Source organism: Canis lupus, chromosome 30 (genome assembly GCF_003254725.2).
Source record: "Canis lupus dingo isolate Sandy chromosome 30, ASM325472v2, whole genome shotgun sequence".
Classification (NCBI taxonomy): domain Eukaryota; kingdom Metazoa; phylum Chordata; class Mammalia; order Carnivora; family Canidae; genus Canis; species Canis lupus.
Genome location: NC_064272.1, coordinates 32,883,918 through 32,903,073, shown reverse-complemented (window position 1 = coordinate 32,903,073; position 19,156 = coordinate 32,883,918). Strand labels below are relative to the sequence as shown.

Genomic DNA, 19,156 nt, shown 5'->3' with positions numbered 1-19,156 from the left:
GCTGGCCACCTAGAAATGAAGTCCCTGGCACAAAAACAGACACATAGATCAGTGGAACAGAATAGAGAATCCAGAAGTGGACCCTGAACTTTATGGGCAACTAATATTCGATAAAGGAGGAAAGACTATCCACTGGAAGAAAGACAGTCTCTTCAATAAATGGTGCTGGGAAAATTGGACATCCACATGCAGAAGAATGAAACTAGACCACTCTCTTTCACCAGACACAAAGATAAACTCAAAATGGATGAAAGATCTAAATGTGAGACAAGAGTCCATCAAAATCCTAGAGAAGAACACAGGCAACACCCTTTTTGAACTCGGCCACAGTAACTTCTTGCAAGATACATCCACGAAGGCAAAAGAAACAAAAGCAAAAATGAACTATTGGGACTTCATCAAGATAAGAAGCTTTTGCACAGCAAAGGATACAGTCAACAAAACTCAAAGACAACCTACAGAATGGGAGAAGATATTTGCAAATGACGTATCAGATAAAGGGCTAGTTTCCAAGATCTATAAAGAACTTATTAAACTCAACACCAAAGAAACAAACAATCCAATCATGAAATGGGCCAAAGACATGAAGAGAAATCTCACAGAGGAAGACATAGACATGGCCAACATGCACATGAGAAAATGCTCTGCATCACTTGCCATCAGGGAAATACAAATCAAAACCACAATGAGATACCACCTCACACCAGTGATTGGGGCAAATTAACAAGGCAGGAAACAACAAATGTTGGAGAGGATGCGGAGAAAAGGGAACCCTCTTACACTGTTGGTGGGAATGTGAACTGGTGCAGCCACTCTGGAAAACTGTGTGGAGGTTCCTCAAACAGTTAAAAATAGACCTGCCCTACGACGCAGCAATTGCACTGTTGGGGATTTACCCCAAAGATACAGATGCAATGAAACGCCGGGACACCTGCACCCCAATGTTTATAGCAGCAATGGCCACGATAGCCAAACTGTGGAAGGAGCCTCGGTGTCCAACGAAAGATGAATGGATAAAGAAGATGTGGTTTATGTATACAATGGAATATTACTCAGCTATTAGAAATGACAAATACCCACCATTTGCTTCAATGTGGATGGACCTGGAGGGTATGATGCTGAGTGAAGTAAGTCAATCGGAGAAGGACAAACATTATATGTTCTCATTCATTTGGGGAATATAAATGATAGTGAAAGGGAATATAAGGGAAGGGAGAAGAAATGTGTGGGAAATATCAGAAAGGGAGACAGAACGTAAAGACTGCTAACTCTGGGAAACGAACTAGGGGCGGTAGAAGGGGAGGAGGGCGGGGGGGTGGGAGTGAATGGGTGACGGGCACTGGGGGTTATTCTGTATGTTAGTAAATTGAACACCAATAAAAAATAAATTTAAAAAAAAAAAAAGAAATGAAGTCCCTCCTGAGTGTGAGCCCCATGACATTCAGTCTGTTTTGGTCACGGCTATATCCCCAACACCCAGCACAGTGCCAGGACCCGGACAGACTCTCCATAAATATTTTTTGAATGGATGTACGAGTGAGAAGCAGGTGACATCTTGCAGAAGGTCCATACCCTCCCTCATCTACCCACTGGCTGAGGGCAGGGCCCGGCTCCTCCGTTGAGCAGAGCTGGGCTGCAGGCAGGGGGCGGGGAGGGGAGCACAGCCCCTGGTAGGCCTGCCACCTGGCCTCAAGCCAGATCCATTATCTGTCCAGTGACCTGGGGCTACTCTAATTCTCAGACAATAAATGGGACGTGAGGCCTAGTCTGTGTGGAACAGCAACAGATGGAGCCAGGAAGGCTGGAGGTTGGGGGTGCCGTGTCTGCGTGTCTGGGGGCCCCCGCAGGAGGCTGCGCAGGCAGCTTCTCTGAGCTTGGCCTTGGCTGCCCACCCGCCCATCCCTGGGACACCATCTGTGGTTGCCCCCTGGCCCCTAGGCCACCTTCTGGGGGCTCTGGGTGAGAGAGGGAAGAGAGGGCTTCCTCACCCGTCAGAGCCCACACCATGTGCCCTGGAGCCCTAGACCACACCTGGCTGGGTCTCGGTGGGAAGGGGCCCTAAACCTACCGGAGGCTGCAGGATGAGCTAGCAGCCAGCAGCATGGACGCTGCTAAGCAACTCTCCTGGGGATGCCACATGCACACGAAGCCTTAGTCAGGAAGGGACAGCGGCACTTGGGGTGCAAGGGAGCAATTATCCTTGCTATTCGAGTGGCCTGTTTAACCTCTGTCTCCCGAATCCTGAGAGCTGAAGAAGAAGACCTTCAGCCAGACTGGTCCGAGGAACTCGAAAGCCAAGGTGGGCCAGGAAGAGAAGGAGAAGGTTCTGCTTGAAATTCAGGGGTCCCCCCCGCGGAGTGTCTGTGCACAGGTCACACGGCCTCCCTAACTATAGCCCCGAACCATAGATGGGGAGGCTTGCAGCCAAGTTCGCCAAGCCCCAAACACACACATGAAGCTGATTGGATCAGAAGGAACATTAATTAAAAGCGAGCCAATCAGATTCGGATTCACACCCATTGCAAGTACCCCCTTCGCCTCCCCCATTCCTGTTCCCTTCCCTAATTTCCCTTCCTCGCGTTATCTTCTATTTTATTCTACAGCTTGCTCTATGGTCTGTCTCCTGCCCTGGAATGTAGGCCCCAGGAAGGCCAGGATTTTTATCTGTTTTGTTTCCTGCTGGGTCCCTGGTGCTTCCAACAGTGCCTGGCACATAGCAGGTGCCCAGCAGAAACTGGTTGGCTGAATGAATTCTTTCTTCCAGGAGATGTAGTAATAATAACTCACGTCTACTGAGCACCTACTGGGTTCATATTTTCTAAGTACCTCGTTACCTTGGTATTTCCAGTTTACAAATGACTTGCCTAAGGTGACATGGGGAGAGGTTGAGTTCAAAGCTGTCTTGCAGGGGCTGGGTGGGTCCAGGTGTGTTATTCTATGAGTGATACTGGTTTTATGGTTTGCAAACACATTTTTAAACATCCTGCCTGACTTCTCACCACTCCCCCGGGGGAGATACTAGTTCCCTAATCTTAGAGATGAGAGAACTGAGGTTAATTGACTTGCTCAAGGCCATAGAGCAAAAATGTAGCAGGGCTGGAAGTAGGACTTAGGACTTCACACCTTCCCCCTGAGCCCCTTTTCAGACACCAAGGCATCTCTCCTGTGCCTAGAAGATGCTGTTCCTGTCCTCAGAAACTTACGCTTTCCCTGGGAAAAGAAGCTAGACGAGTGGACAGATTTGCAGGCCCAAGCAGAGGCTGGAGGGACTGAGGAAGAATTAACACGAGCTTGTCCACCCCCCGCCCCCCCCAGGCACTGCGAAATCCTCATAAAATAAGGACGGCAAAACAGAAGGCAGACACTGGAAAGGGAATCCAGAGCACATGCAAGGTGGGGGGTACAAACACTCCAGTTCCTGCTGGATCAGAAGTATTTCTGCCATCATGGCTGCCTTCTTCAGATTATCTTCTGCTCTATTTCCCAATTAAAGTATGGCTCATAGAGCTGAGAACAATAACGTACTTCCAGCCTGTGGTCTGACCAGCACAAAAGGAAGAGGAGAAGATTTCCTCGTTTCTCGACTCTAATAAAAAAAATCTTGCTGGTTTATAAAAGGATAAGACTCTTCAGTTGACTCATACCCAAAACTCCACCGTTAGGGATTCATTCCTTTGGTACTACATATGCTGCTTTTAACATACAGATACTACTGAGGAGGGCGTGGTCGTGGGAGATGTTGTTGGTCACGGACTCATTCTGAGTGCGCTTCGGACACTTTCCTTGAGGCTGATTTGAGGGGAAACAGCTAAGGGTACTGGTTGGAAGGGTGGAGGGGAAGATGACGATGAATGAAGTGGCGGGGGTCTGTGCAAACTCTAAACCTTAGACTTTGGCTGATGAGGTCTCTGGCCATCACCGGGTTTGGTGTTCTTCATGCTGTGTCCTACAGAAGAAGGACAGGCTCCTCCTGATGAGCCTCTCTGGGGGTCAGAACCCCTCTACCCCCGTGACCCCCCACCCGCCCATCAATGTGAAACCCAGAGGAGGGAAGGCACTTGCTCAAGTCACCCGGGGAATCCACGAACAATGGCTGTGCCCAGGGCCACACCCAGGTCTGCAGACACTCAGGCCAGCGCCCATCCCCACCCCGTCAATCCTGGAGGCCCTGCTTGTAGGATGGGGGTAGGAAGGAAGGTCACCTTGTTCCCAGGTTGCACTCTGCCTACTTCTCCTGCCTTCTGGCACCGAGGTGCCGGGGAGATCCCCCACCTCCTCTCCGGAAGCTCCAGCAGGGAGCGTTCAGATCCCAAAGGGTTGCCTCCTAGCTGGACAGCTGGTGTGGCCAGAGCACAGCGCCGGGTCCCGGGCGGGAGGCTGTGCTGCTGCCGTTCCACCAGCAGAGGGCGGTGGCTGCGCTGCTCTGGCCGCATCCCGAGCGCCAGATCTAGACCCTTCGGGGAGGAAATTTCACAGACCAGCTCTTCCTTCCTAAGACTGGGTTCCTGCTCACAATGTAGCCTCCCAGGCAACTGTAGCTCACTGTTGCTTCAACTCGCGAGAAAATTCTTTATATTGAGATGAAAACCCACCTGCTTGCGTGTCCTGCCGTAAGTGCCGTGCTCTCCTTCTGCAGCCACACAAAGTCAGCGACTTTTTTACTTGCCAGTTCTTGGCAGTTGGAGTCTCTTTCCTAGCTGGGCATCCACAGTGTGTGTGACTTGGGGCAAGACACTCTCCTTCTCTGGGTCTTTATTCCTTACCCGTAAGACAAGGGCGTGCGTGGGCCCTGATAAATCCTAAGGCCCTTCCCAATTCTGACCTTCCCAATGACATCCCTTTCATAGTTACTGCTGAAGGGGAGAAGAGGGGACACCACATCCTCCTCCCCTTGGCTTGGGTTTCTCCACCCACAGCGGCTCCCAGGTACTCCTTAACCACCCTCCTGTTCTTAGTCCTTTTCCCTTAGAGTTTGGGTTCTCCTAGCTGTGACTCTCATCCACCTCTACTTGAGTTCGTCAACCAGGCGACCCTGACACCTTCCACCAAGTGCATCTGACCCAAGTCGCAGGTCACTGAGCTCACATTCCACCGGTGGCCCCAGAATGCCTGGCCATGTGGTGGGGAGCAGGGAGGATGGGCTCGTGGGCGGCAGGTCTCCACCTCAGAACCGGGTTTGTTGCCTTGATCGATCGGATTCCCTTCCCGCCTCCCCCCAGGCCACTTTGTCCTGGACCAGCATTCCTTCTGGTTCTAGTGGTACCTTTTCTTCTCACTTCCAAAGCTGAGCCAAACTGCATCATTTGTGGCTTCTCTTGAGAGTCAGATGGTTATACATACTCAAAGAAGACAACTTGAACACATTCAAAAAGTACACACACACACACCCCAACTCCAAATTACCAAGTTGTTCTGTTATCCCTGGGGATAACCCCATTATTTTGGGAGCAAGTCTTCCCCAAACTGTACCCAGTGAATAAGCAGAGTGGGGTCCTTGCATCCCTATTTGCTATCCCTGTGGATCCCCCATCACATTTTCCTGGGCTTCTGAAAAACCCAGGCATAGTCAGAATTCCATGATTTGTTGCCCCTGCCCCCCACCCCGCCCCACCCCTGTGCCTTCTCAGAACACTACCTGTTTCTTTAAAGCACTTTAACCCGGGGGTGTGTGGGAGGCAGCCTCTGAGGTGGCTCCTTGCAATCCCCACTTCCCGGTAGACACATCTCATGTAGTCCCCTCTCCAGTTTTACCAGGGTTGGTCTGTGCTGCTAATGGAATGTGGTGAGAGCTATAAAAGCTGGTGGTTTCTGCCTCAGACCCTTCCTTTCTTGGATCACCACTCAAGCGAAGCCAGCTGCTAAGAGTGGGGACATTTAGCCTGTGGAGAGATCCAGATGGCAAGGAATGAGGGCCTCCCGCCAACAGCTATGTGAGTGAGCTTGGAAGTCTATGCATCCCCAGTCGAGCCTTCAGATGACTGCAGCCCAGCTGACAATCTAACTGCAACCTCATGAGAGACTCTGAGCCAGATCCCCCCAGCCAAGTTTTGGGGTAAATTCTTATGCAACAGTAGACAACTAAAACAAACACTAATATTCTAAACATTTCTACTTTACCTTCTTGGTCCCTATCCAGTTCCTTATAATGGGATGTTTATCTCTAATAAATACAACCTTTTTATTAGCAGGAAAGCTGTCAGGGACTTCTTTTCTGAGCCCTCAAACCACCCTGGAATGGTCTCTTCAGGAAGTTCATATTTATTTCTGGCCCAGGGGCATCAAATCATAGCTAGCTCAGAGACAGCCTTGTTCTTTGCTCTCACAGAAAGTGGGGCCACCCCATGCTATACCAAAAGTCAGGGGCAACCACAGGGCTGGATTTCTTTTTAGTGCTCCCAGCTCTGGCCTGCTCCTATGTTTATGCAAAGCACTGCAATTTCTTTCAGGAACATATCTCACCCACTGGATGAGAAAAATCTACCACAGTCTTCATAGCCACACCCACTTTGCCCTGCCCGGAAAGAGGCCCTGTTGCTTGTTTGCAGATAGGCAAATATGCCAGCAATTACACCATGGTCCAAATGTGGACAAGATAACCTTGCTTCTCAAGGTCAAATCCTGTCTCAAGTTTTCTAGGGGATGTGTTATGATGTGTACTTCATTGCTTAGCTCAAGTAAGAGGTAACCTGAAACTTGAATGGCTTCCACTGCAGCTAGGTGAAAACTCAAACTTCCTAGTATGATCGCCAGATTTTGGGTCATCTAGCCCCTGCTTACATGCCCATCTCTCCCGCATCTCTGCTCTCCCGCTCACCCATAAGGCCCTCCCCTACATCAGCCTTATTTGCTGCCTTGGGCCTTAGCACGTGCCGTTCCCTCTTGCTAAGACACTCTTCCCTGTGGTTTTTACATAACTGGCCCCTTCTCCAAGTTTTCAGAGAGGTCTTTCTTGACCATCCTATCTAATATATCCTTCCCAAGTCTCTATCCCATTACTGAGCTGGGATTTCTCCACACCACTTACTCTGTGAAATCACCTAAATGACTAGTGTACTCCCTTATTTATGGTTGGTCTCCTTGAGTGGCCAAGGAGAGAACGGAGCCTTGTGTGTATACCTGCCTGTACTGTTTGCATGATCCGGAAGGTTCTCTGATCTCCAGTAGCTCCCTTTGCTGTTCTCCCTCCCTGTCCACACACATACCTGTGCCTGCATATTGCCAAGTCTGGGTACTCAGTGGGGCAGAGGACCTAGGCCACGTCACCGAGGGAGGCATGGTACATACCAGGGACTGCTGACCTCTTGGCCTACATCATCCCAGTTTCTTCTGGTTCTGCCACTTTCTAGCTACGTGACTTTGTGTAAGTTACCAAACTTTCCTGTGACTCAGTTTCCTCATCTATAACATGGGACAGCTTCTATTTTTTTTTTTTAAGGTTTTATTTATTTGACAGGAGGGAGAGAGAAAGGGAGAGACAGTGAGAGAGGGGGGACAGAAGCAGGGGGAGCAGCAGTCAGAGGGAGAAGGAGAAGCATATGCCCCACTGAGCAGAGAGCCCAACACAGGCTGGATCCCAGGACCCTGAGACCATGACCAGAGCCAAAGGCAGACTGGTAATCGGCTAAGCTGCCCAGGCGCTCTGAACAGCTCCTGTTTCATAGGGTTGCTGTGAGCGCTCCATTAAGACACGGAACAACCCCCGGCCCATTGTATGTGCTCAACAGGTGTGAGAAATTATTGTTCTCATAACAACCCTGCCAGGTAGGATTTATTACCTCTAGTTTATAAATAAGAAAACCAAGGCTTTAGGGTCTAATAGCTTAGCTAGGAACTAGCTGAGTCAGGATTCTAAGCCCCAAAGCACATGACTTCAAGGCTGTATATTCCAATTCTTTTTATAGAGAAGGCACTAACGGGAGTGAATTCTCTCCTCCTTCCCAGCAACCACATCCTAACACATACAGGACCAGCTCTTTCTGCGTTCCTCCAGCTTGGGGCAGTGCCGACACGGTCTCCAGTGTGCTCTTCCACTCACGGATGGAGCAAGCTGAGGCTGAGAAGGGGCATGTGGCTAGGAAAGAGAAGCCCAGGACAAATCTGGTTTCATGATGCCAAGGTCACTGGATACTGGGATACTGCTCCCAGACACCCACTCAGGCTGCTCCTTCACATGGGGGAATAGCTGTGGGTGGCTGGGCTGTGATCTACCAGAAGTCCATGTCTCGTCCACAGGGCCTCACCCATCACACCCCTCAGCCAGGGCCTTAAATTCAAAACTCGTAGTCCAGCAGATGTAGGGCTTTGGCCAAGACCTGTCACCATCCTGAGCCTCAAAATGTTTCCTGGCCCCAAAAGATCCTGGTCCAGGATTCCTATGGAACTCTGGGTGTTGGGAACAGAGGGATGGGTGGGCACCATCCCTAGCCTCCAGGAGCCAGGACAGGTGTGGGCTTAACCAGGCAAGGGAGGAGGAGGCCTTGTGAACTTTCAGAATGGCAGAGGGCCCCGTGCAAGTGACGGAGAGTCATGAAGGGCAAGGCTGGGAAGAGGGACACCCCGTGCCCATCTGCCAAGGGCCTGCTTCTGGCAGGTGCAGACTGGCCTTGTCACTGGGACTGCAGGTGTTCTCACCACCCCGAGGGGAAGTGAGAATTGGAACTCGCCTGAGGTCACACAGCTAGTTTCTGGCAGTGCCAAGATTCGAATTCAAGTCTATCCAACTAGATAGCTGTGTGTGTACGTGTGTGTGTGTGTGTGTTTATATAGATAAATTACATATACAAATTATGAACTTATACAAGTTATATATACATTTATTATTTTTAGAAAAGATTTTATTTATTTATTCATGAGAGACACACAGAGAGAGGCAGAGAGACACAGGCAGGGGGAGAAGCAGGCTCCCGGCGGGGAGCCCGATATGGGATTCGATCCCAGGACCCTGGGATCACACCCTGAGCCAAAGGCAGATGCTCAACCACTGAGCCACCCAGGCATTCTGTAAATAAATGTAAATAAACTATATTAATTTATTTATTGAGTGATTGCTTTTAACTCAAGGAGAGGACTGCAATAGTATACCTAAAAATGACAGTGCAGAGGCCCCCCTGTCCACCATGTGGTTGAGAGAGGCACAAAATTCTCTTGGCCCCTTCCTTTATTCACCAGCTCCCAGACCCCCACCTCGCTGCTCACTGCAGCTGTCCAGGAAGAGGTCGTTCAGAGAGGGAGGGAAGTCCTTTCTTAGCCCACTTCCCTTTCTTTGTCTGGGGCTCTGCTAGGAGGGGTCAGCGAGGCAGGAGCAGGAGACAGAGAAAGGAAGGAAGAAAGGAAATCCCCTCCCCCAGCTGTCAGGAAAGAGGGTGTCTCTTGGAAATGCTGTCTGTGCTCCCTGGGGCCTGTAGGGGCTCAGAGTGTTGGCAGGTTGAGGGGGGCTGATGTCCTTTGCCTTCTTTCACCTGAGCACCACCTCACCCACTTCATGTCCTAACATCTGGGCTCCCTTCTACTTCTTCTTCTTCCTTTTTTTTTTTTTTTTAAGATTTATTTATTTATTTTAGAGAGAGAGAGAGAGAGCAGGGGTAGGGGCAGAAGTAGAGGAAGGGGAGAGAATTTCAAGCAGACTCTCCCCTGAGCATGGAGCCCAGTGCAGGGCTTGATACCACAACTCTGAGATCATGAGTATTTGTGCATCGGAGCATCATCTGTTGGCACAGCATGTGCCAGGTCCTGTGCCAGCTACACAGAATGTCTCCAAAGAATTCTCTGTCTGAAGCCCCTTCCCTGCCTCAAACAAATAGGGCACCCAGCATTGGCAAGTATAGTATGCTCTTGATAGAGAATCTGGGGGATGTTCTCTGCAAGAGTCTTTAAACTTTAAGGTATGTTTGCAAAGTTTCATAATAAAATGTTGGTGGAAGAGAGCTATCTTTCTCAATTCCAAGTATTTAATGGGTAAACATGTGATGTAGGACCATCAACATTAAGAGTAAGACACTACCATTGCTTAACACTTTCCTGGAGCTGCTATCCAATGTAATTAGAAAAGAAAAGGTACCAAAAAATTGTAAGTAAAGTGGTTAAACTATACTATTTGCAAATGATAAGATAGTATCCCTAGGACACCTAAGAGAAAACACTGAAAAAGTACTATAAACCATTAGTGAATTCAGTACCACGGTGAGATAAAAAATTAACATAGAGCAACCGATGGCTTTCTTTCTTTTTTTTTTTTTAAAGATTATTTATTTATTTATTTATTTATTTATTTATTTATTTGGGACACAGAGACAGAGTCAGAGACACAGGCAGAGGGAGAAACAGGCTCCCTGCGGGGAGCCCAATGTAGGACTTGATCCCAAGGACCCTGGGATCACGACCTAAGCCAAAGGTAGATGCTCAACCATTGAGCCACCCAGGTGTCCCTACTGATGGCTTTCTAATATACAGTCACCAACTCACAGATATAATAGAAAAGGAGCCCTGTATATAATACCAACAGCAAAGTTGTAAATACAGATAACAAGAAATGCATAAGATCTACGTGGAGAAACTTTTTAACTAACTACAAAAGGGCACAAAGGACCAGAACAAGTAAACTACAAACAGAGACTGAACATCATAGGGTTGTCCACTCTCTTTAATTTATCCTATGCATCTAACATAATCCTAATGAAGACAAGAGGGTTTCATTTCATATCAATATAAGCAGATTCTAAAATTAAATATTAAAATAACAGGCAAGAAGAGGAAGCGAACGTTTGAGAAAATGGAGTGACGACCAGGCTTATAGATATTAAAACACACTAAAAAGTCTTAGTAACACAGCATTGTGGTACTGGTATGTGGCTAGAGAGATCAGTAGGAAAGGTTGGATGATCCATAAATAAACCCAAGTACATACAGAAATGCAGAATGTAGCAAAGAGTGCAATTCAAATCAGATGCTTTGAAAGATGGAGGACTCGCTAAGGTGTATTAAGACAACCAGATAGTCATACAGAAAAAAAAATAAGATGAATCTATATCTCATACTTTATACTAAGGCAAATTTAAATGTATCAAAGATTTGAATATAAAGATGGAATTATTATAAAAGTATAGGAAGGCATGGTGGGAAAGCTACTGTACAAACTCAGAAAAAGGAATGCTTTTCTAACCAAGGCCCAAGATCCAGAAGCCCTAAAAGGAGATAAATTAGACTTCTTGAGATTTAAAAGAAGAAATCTCCATTGCAAAAACCATTTTAAAGGTATAGTTGCAACTCATATCCTAAATAAAGGGCTCGTTTCCCTAATATATAAGAACTTATTTGATCAGTAAAAGAATCAATGACCCTGTAGAAAAACAGAGGAAGGAAATGGACAGATAATTCACACAAAATGGAAATGAAGAGAGATTTTAAACATAAAAAGATAATCCAACTTCATTTTTTATAGAAATACAATTAAAACCACTCTGAGAAAGTTTCCCGCACATCATCTTAGCAGAACATTTAAAAGTGTGCCAACATTTCCTTTTTTAAGGGGGCAGGGAAACAGGCACCCTTACACTTTGCTGGTGAGAATGTAAATCATTACAACCTCAATGGGAGACAATTGCATCAATATCTATCAAAATTTCAAAAGCACATATCCTTTCCTCTTAATTTGTAAATTTTAACTATGGAGTATTTATATCCAATAAAATACAGAGATCTTAGCTACACAGCTCATCGAATTTCTACATATGTAGACACTCCAGCAACTACCACCACGACCAATATCTAGAACACTTCCACCACCCTAAAAGTTTTCTCATGCCAACCCAAAATGCAACCACTATCCTCACTTCCATCATCACAAATCAATATTACCTGGTCCTGAACTTCCAATAAGCAGAATCATACAATGCGCACCATTTTGTGTCCGGCTTCTTCAGCTCAATGTGTTTTTTTTTTTTTTTTTTTTTTTTTTTTTTTTTTTTTTTTTGTTTTTTTTTTTTTTTTTTTTTTTTTTTTTATTGGTGTTCAATTTACTAACATACAGAATAACACCCAGTGCCCGTCACCCATTCACTCCCACCCCCCGCCCTCCTCCCCTTCTACCACCCCTAGTTCGTTTCCCAGAGTTAGCAGTCTTTATGTTCTGTCTCCCTTTCTGATATTTCCCACCCATTTCTTCTCCCTTCCCTTATTTTCCCTTTCACTATTATTTATATTCCCCAAATGAATGAGAACATATAATGTTTGTCCTTCTCCGACTGACTTACTTCACTCAGCATAATACCCTCCAGTTCCATCCACGTTGAAGCAAATGGTGGGTATTTGTCATTTCTAATAGCTGAGTAATATTCCATTGTATACATAAACCACATCTTCTTTATCCATTCATCTTTCGTTGGACACCGAGGCTCCTTCCACAGTTTGGCTATCGTGGCCATTGCTGCTAGAAACATCGGGGTGCAGGTGTCCCAGCGTTTCATTGCATTTGTATCTTTGGGGTAAATCCCCAACAGTGCAATTGCTGGGTCGTAGGGCAGGTATATTTTTAACTGTTTGAGGAACCTCCACACAGTTTTCCACAGTGGCTGCACCAGTTCACATTCCCACCAACAGTGTAAGAGGGTTCCCTTTTCTCCACATCCTCTCCAACATTTGTTGTTTCCTGCCTTGTTAATTTTTCCCATTCTCACTGGTGTGAGGTGGTATCTCATTGTGGTTTTGATTTGTATTTCCCTGATGGCAAGTGATGCAGAGCATTTTCTCATGTGCATGTTGGCCATGTCTATGTCTTCTTCTGTGAGATTTCTGTTCATGTCTTTTGCCCATTCATGATTGGATTGTTTGTTTCTTTGCTGTTGAGTTTAATAAGTTCTTTATAGATCTTGGAAACTAGCCCTTTATCTGATATGTCATTTGCAAATATCTTCTCCCATTCTGTAGGTTGTCTTTGAGTTTTGTTGACTGTATCCTTTGCTGTGCAAAAGCTTCTTATCTTGATGAAGTCCCAATAGTTCATTTTTGCTTTTGTTTCTTTTGCCTTCGTGGATGTATCTTGCAAGAAGTTACTATGGCCGAGTTCAAAAAGGGTGTTGCCTGTGTTCTTCTCTAGGATTTTGATGGAATCTTGTCTCACATTTAGATCTTTCATCCATTTTGAGTTTATCTTTGTGTATGGTGAAAGAGAGTGGTCTAGTTTCATTCTTCTGCATGTGGATGTCCAATTTTCCCAGCACCATTTATTGAAGAGACTGTCTTTCTTCCAATGGATAGTCTTTCCTCCTTTATCGAATATTAGTTGCCCATAAAGTTCAGGGTCCACTTCTGGATTCTCTATTCTGTTCCACTGATCTATGTGTCTGTTTTTGTGCCAGTACCACACTGTCTTGATGACCACAGCTTTGTAGTACAACCTGAAATCTGGCATTGTGATGCCCCCAGATATGGTTTTCTTTTTTAAAATTCCCCTGGCTATTCGGGGTCTTTTCTGATTCCACACAAATCTTAAAATAATTTGTTCTAACTCTCTGAAGAAAGTCCATGGTATTTTGATAGGGATTGCATTAAACGTGTATATTGCCCTGGGTAACATTGACATTTTCACAATATTAATTCTGCCAATCCATGAGCATGGAATATTTTTCCATCTCTTTGTGTCTTCCTCAATTTCTTTCAGAAGTGTTCTATAGTTTTGAGGGTATAGATCCTTTACATCTTTGGTGAGGTTTATTCCTAGGTATCTTATGCTTTTGGGTGCAATTGTAAATGGGATTGACTCCTTAATTTCTCTTTCTTCAGTCTCATTGTTAGTGTATAGAAATGCCACTGACTTCTGGGCATTGATTTTGTATCCTGCCACGCTACCGAATTGCTGTATGAGTTCTAGCAATCTTGGGGTGGAGACTTTTGGGTTTTCTATGTAGAGTATCATGTCATCGGCGAAGAGGGAGAGTTTGACTTCTTCTTTGCCAATTTGAATGCCTTTAATGTCTTTTTGTTGTCTGATTGCTGAGGCTAGGACTTCCAGTACTATGTTGAATAGCAGTGGTGAGAGTGGACATCCCTGTCTTGTTCCTGATCTTAGGGGAAAGGCTCCCAGTGCTTCCCCATTGAGAATGATATTTGCTGTGGGCTTTTCATAGATGGCTTTTAAGATGTCGAGGAATGTTCCCTCTATCCCTACACTCTGAAGAGTTTTGATCAGGAATGGATGCTGTATTTTGTCAAATGCTTTCTCTGCATCCAATGAGAGGATCATATGGTTCTTGGTTTTTCTCTTGCTGATATGATGAATCACATTGATTGTTTTACGGGTGTTGAACCAGCCTTGTGTCCCAGGGATAAATCCTACTTGGTCAGGGTGAATAATTTTCTTAATGTACTGTTGGATCCTATTGGCCAGTATCTTGTTGAGAATTTTTGCATCCATGTTCATCAGGGATATTGGTCTGTAATTCTCCTTTTTGGCGGGGTCTTTGTCTGGCTTTGGAATTAAGGTGATGCTGGCTTCATAGAACGAATTTGGAAGTACTCCATCTCTTTCTATCTTTCCAAACAGCTTTAGGAGAATAGGTATGGTTTCTTCTTTAAACGTTTGATAAAATTCTCCTGGGAAGCCATCTGGCCCTGGACTCTTGTGTCTTGGGAGGTTTTTGATGACTGCTTCAATTTCCTCCCTGGTTATTGGCCTGTTCAGGTTTTCTATTTCTTCCTGTTCCAGTTTTGGTAGTTTGTGGCTTTCCAGGAATGCGTCCATTTCTTCTAGATTGCCTAATTTATTGGCGTATAGCTGTTCATAATAGGTTTTTAAAATCGTTTGTATTTCCTTGGTGTTGGTAGTGATCTCTCCTTTCTCATTCATGATTTTATTAATTTGAGTCTTCTCTCTCTTCTTTTTAATAAGGCTGGCTAATGGTTTATCTATCTTATTAATTCTTTCAAAGAACCAACTCCTGGTTCTGTTGATCTGTTCCACAGTTCTTCTGGTCTCAATTTCGTTGAGTTCTGCTCGAATCTTTATTAGCTCCCTTCTTCTCTTGGGTGTAGGATCTATTTGCTGTTTTTTCTCTAGCTCCTTTATGTGTAAGGTTAGCTTTTGTATTTGAGTTCTTTCCAGTTTTTGAATGGATGCTTGTATTGCGATGTATTTCCCCCTTAGGACTGCTTTTGCTGCATCCCAAAGATTTTGAACGGTTGTATCTTCATTCTCATTAGTTTCCATGAATCTTTTTAATTCTTCCTTAATTTCCTGGTTGACCCTTTTATCTTTTAGCAGGATGGTCCTTAACCTCCATGTGTTTGAGGTCCTTCCAAACTTCTTGTTGTGATTTAGTTCTAATTTCAAGGCATTATGGTCCGAGAATATGCAGGGGACAATCCCAATCTTTTGGTATCGGTTCAGACCCGATTTGTGACCCAATATGTGGTCTATTCTGGAGAAAGTTCCATGTGCGCTTGAGAAGAATGTGTATTCAGTTGAGTTTGGATGTAAAGTTCTGTAGATATCTGTGAAATCCATCTGGTCCAGTGTATCATTTAAAGCTCTCGTTTCTTTGGAGATGTTTTGCTTAGAAGACCTATCGAGTATAGAAAGAGCTAGATTGAAGTCACCAAGTATAAGTGTATTATTATCTAAGTATTTCTTCACTTTGGTTAATAATTGATTTATATATTTGGCAGCTCCCACATTTGGAGCATATATATTGAGGATTGTTAAGTCCTCTTGTTGAATAGATCCTTTAAGTATGATATAGTGTCCCTCTTCATCTCTCACTACAGTCTTTGGGGTAAATTTTAGTTTATCTGATATAAGGATGGCTACCCCTGCTTTCTTTTGAGGACCATTCGAATGGTAAATGGTTCTCCAACCTTTTATTTTCAGGCTGTAGGTGTCCTTCTGTCTAAAATGAGTCTCTTGTAGACAGCAAATAGATGGGTCCTGCTTTTTTATCCAGTCTGAAACCCTGCGCCTTTTGATGGGGTCATTAAGCCCGTTCACATTCAGAGTTACTATTGAGAGATATGAGTTTAGTGTCATCATGATATCTATTCAGTCTTTGTTTTTGTGGACTGTTCCACTGAACTTCTTCTTAAAGGGGAATTTTAAGAGGCCCCCTTAAAATTTCTTGCAGAGCTGGTTTGGAGGTCACATATTCTTTTAGTTGCTGCCTGTCTTGGAAGCTCTTTATCTCTCCTTCCATTTTGAATGAGAGCCTTGCTGGATAAAGTATTCTTGGTTGCATGTTCTTTTCATTTAGGACCCTGAATATATCCTGCCAGCCCTTTCTGGCCTGCCAGGTCTCTGTGGAGAGGTCTGCTGTTACCCTAATACTCCTCCCCATAAAAGTCAGGGATTTCTTGTCTCTTGCTGCTTTAAGGATCTTCTCCTTATCTTTGGAATTTGCAAGCTTCACAATTAAATGTCGAGGTGTTGAACGGTTTTTATTGATTTTAGGGGGGGATCTCTCTATTTCCTGGATCTGAATGCCTGTTTCCCTTCCCAGATTAGGAAAGTTTTCAGCTAGAATTTGTTCAAATACATATTCTGGCCCTCTGTCCCTTTCGGCGCCCTCGGGAACCCCAATTAAACGTAGGTTTTTCTTCCTCAGGCTGTCGTTTATTTCCCTTAATCTATCTTCATGGTCTTTTAATTGTTTGTCTCTTTTTTCCTCAGTTTCCCTCTTTGCTGTCAACTTGTCTTCTATGTCACTCACTCGTTCTTCCACCTCGTTAACCCTCGTCGTTAGGACTTCTAGTTTGGATTGCATCTCATTCAATTGGTTTTTAATTTCTGCCTGATTAGCTCTAAATTCTGCAGTCATGAAGTCTCTTGAGTCCTTTATACTTTTTTCTAGAGCCACCAGTAGCTGTATAATAGTGCTTCTGAATTGGCTTTCTGACATTGAATTGTAATCCAGATTTTGTAACTCTGTGGGAGAGAGGACTGTTTCTGATTCTTTCTTTTGAGGTGAGGTTTTCCTTCTAGTCATTTTGCTCAGTGCAGAGTGGCCAAAAGCAAGTTGTATTGGGAAAAAGAGAAAAAGAGAGGAGAGAAAGAAGGAAAGAAAAGAGAAAGAGAAAAAAAAAGGGGGAGGAAAAAGAAAAAAAAACGAAAAAAAAAGAAAAAAAAAAAGAAGAAAAAGAGAAAGAAAAAGAAAGGAGAAAAAAAGGGGGTGGGGGAAGGAAACAAATCAAAAAGCAAAACAAAACAAAAACAAAAACAAAAACAAAAATAAACAAACAAAAAAAGAACCACCGGGGAGTATCTTCTGATTCTGTGTACTTTAAGTCCCTTGGCTTCTCCTGGAAGTTGTCCGTCTAGCTGGTGTTCTGGGGGAGGGGCCTGTTGTGCTGATTTTCAGGTGTGAGCAGTTGGGGGAGCTGCTGTGCCCCTGCCTGGTGCAGGGCTCGGTGGGGGTTGTTTACCCCGTGAGGCCGCAGGAGGAACAGCCCCAGTGGCGGGGCGGCTCTGGAAACCTGGATTCAGCTCCGGCAGGAACTCCGTCTGCAGGGCCTGGAGGCTCCGGGCGGGGCCGCTGATCTGCTCAGCTGGGGCAGGAGCGTCCTCGCTGTCCTGGGCCCTCCCGGCCTCTGCCTGTCCCGGGGGAGGCGGGATCCTGGGCTGTGTCCCGGCGCCCTGTGCTCCGGAGCCTGCGCTGGTGGATTCGCGCTCCCGGGCCGCGCAGCCCCCTCCGCGGAGCTGCCGCCCGAGCCCCTCCGAGCTGCTCCTGGAACCGCGCAGCCCCCTCCGCACGGAGCCTCTTCTTCTGCCCGAGCCCCTCCGAGCTGCTCCCGGGGCCGCGCAGCCCCCTCCGCGGAGCCGCCGCCCGAGCCCCTCCGAGCTGCTCCGGGTCCCGCCGTGCGCGCTGCAGCCCTTAGGGAGCTCGGCGCACTCTCCTGGGCGCGCAGTTGCTGTTACTGTCCCCGGGAGCCCGAGGGCCTCCTCGCCCTCCTGGGTCCTGCTCCACCTCCCCGCGAGCCCCTTTCCGCCCGGGAAGGTCGGTGCAGCTCCTGCTCCTCCGGGACGGGGCTCTCCTGTCCTGGGGACACTCGCCCCGGCCTCAGCCCGGCTCCTCGCGGGGCCCCTCCCCCTTGGAGGCCTTTGTTTCTTTATTTCTTTTTCCCCGTCTTCCTACCTTGATAGATGCGCGAACTCTTCTCACTGTAGCATTCCAGCTGGTCTCTCTTTAAATCTCAGGCCGAATTCATAGATTTTCAGGATAATTTGAAGGTTTTCTAGGTAGTTTGGTGGAGACAGGTGATTTGGAGACCCTACTCCTCCGCCATCTTGCTCCTCCCCCCCAGCTCAATGTGTTTTAAGGATCCATCATGCTGCTGTGGGGATCAGTAGTTACCCCTTTTCACTGCTGTGTACTATTCCATTTTATGATTCAACCACAATTTGTGTATCCTGGTGATGAACATTTGGGTTGCTTCTAGTTTGGGGCTATTCTAAATAGAGCTGCTAAGCATGTTCTTGTACATGTCTTTTTCATGGATTTACATAGTCATTTTTCTTGGGTATAAATCTATGAGTGGGATTCCTTGGGTAGACATTTGTTTCACTGTATTAGACACTCAGAACAGTTTTCTAAAGCGGCCGTAACATTTTACATTCCCACCAGCAAAGCAGGAAGAGTTCCCATGGCTCCTCATCCTCATCAACACTTGAGATTGTCAGTCTTTTATTTTTATTTTATTTTTATTTTTTTTAAATTTTATTTATTTATTTATGATAGGCACACAGTGAGAGAGAGAGAGGCAGAGACATAGGCAGAGGGAGAAGCAGGCTCTATGCACCGGGAGCCTGATGTGGGATTCGATCCTGGGTCTCCAGGATCGCGCCCTGGGCCAAAGGCAGGAGCTAAACCGCTGCGCCACCCAGGGATCCCTTATTTTTATTTTTTTGAGATTGTCAGTCTTTTAAATTTTGACTGTTCTAGTGAGTGTATAATACTAACTCCTGTTTTAACTTGCATTTTCCTACTGAGCAATGACCCAGTGAAGTGCAAATAGGTCTTAAACATATAAGGGGACTTCCAGCCTCAGTCTTAATAAAAATGCTAATCGAAACTACCCTGAGAAAGTAGCACCTCTCCATAGGCTGATCGGCTTTTTGAATATTCAATTTTAGATGATGCTTATTTAAGTCTTGCCTCTTTTTTTTTTTTTTTTTCCA

The 19,156-nt window shown here is 45.8% G+C and overlaps 1 protein-coding gene across 5 annotated transcripts in view; it reads right to left on the bottom strand.

The window, feature by feature from the left end:
• The window catches only part of CORO2B (coronin 2B), a 140,864-nt gene that overhangs the window by 38,068 nt on the left and 83,640 nt on the right, over positions 1–19,156 (bottom strand). The gene's annotated exons all lie outside the window — the stretch shown is intronic.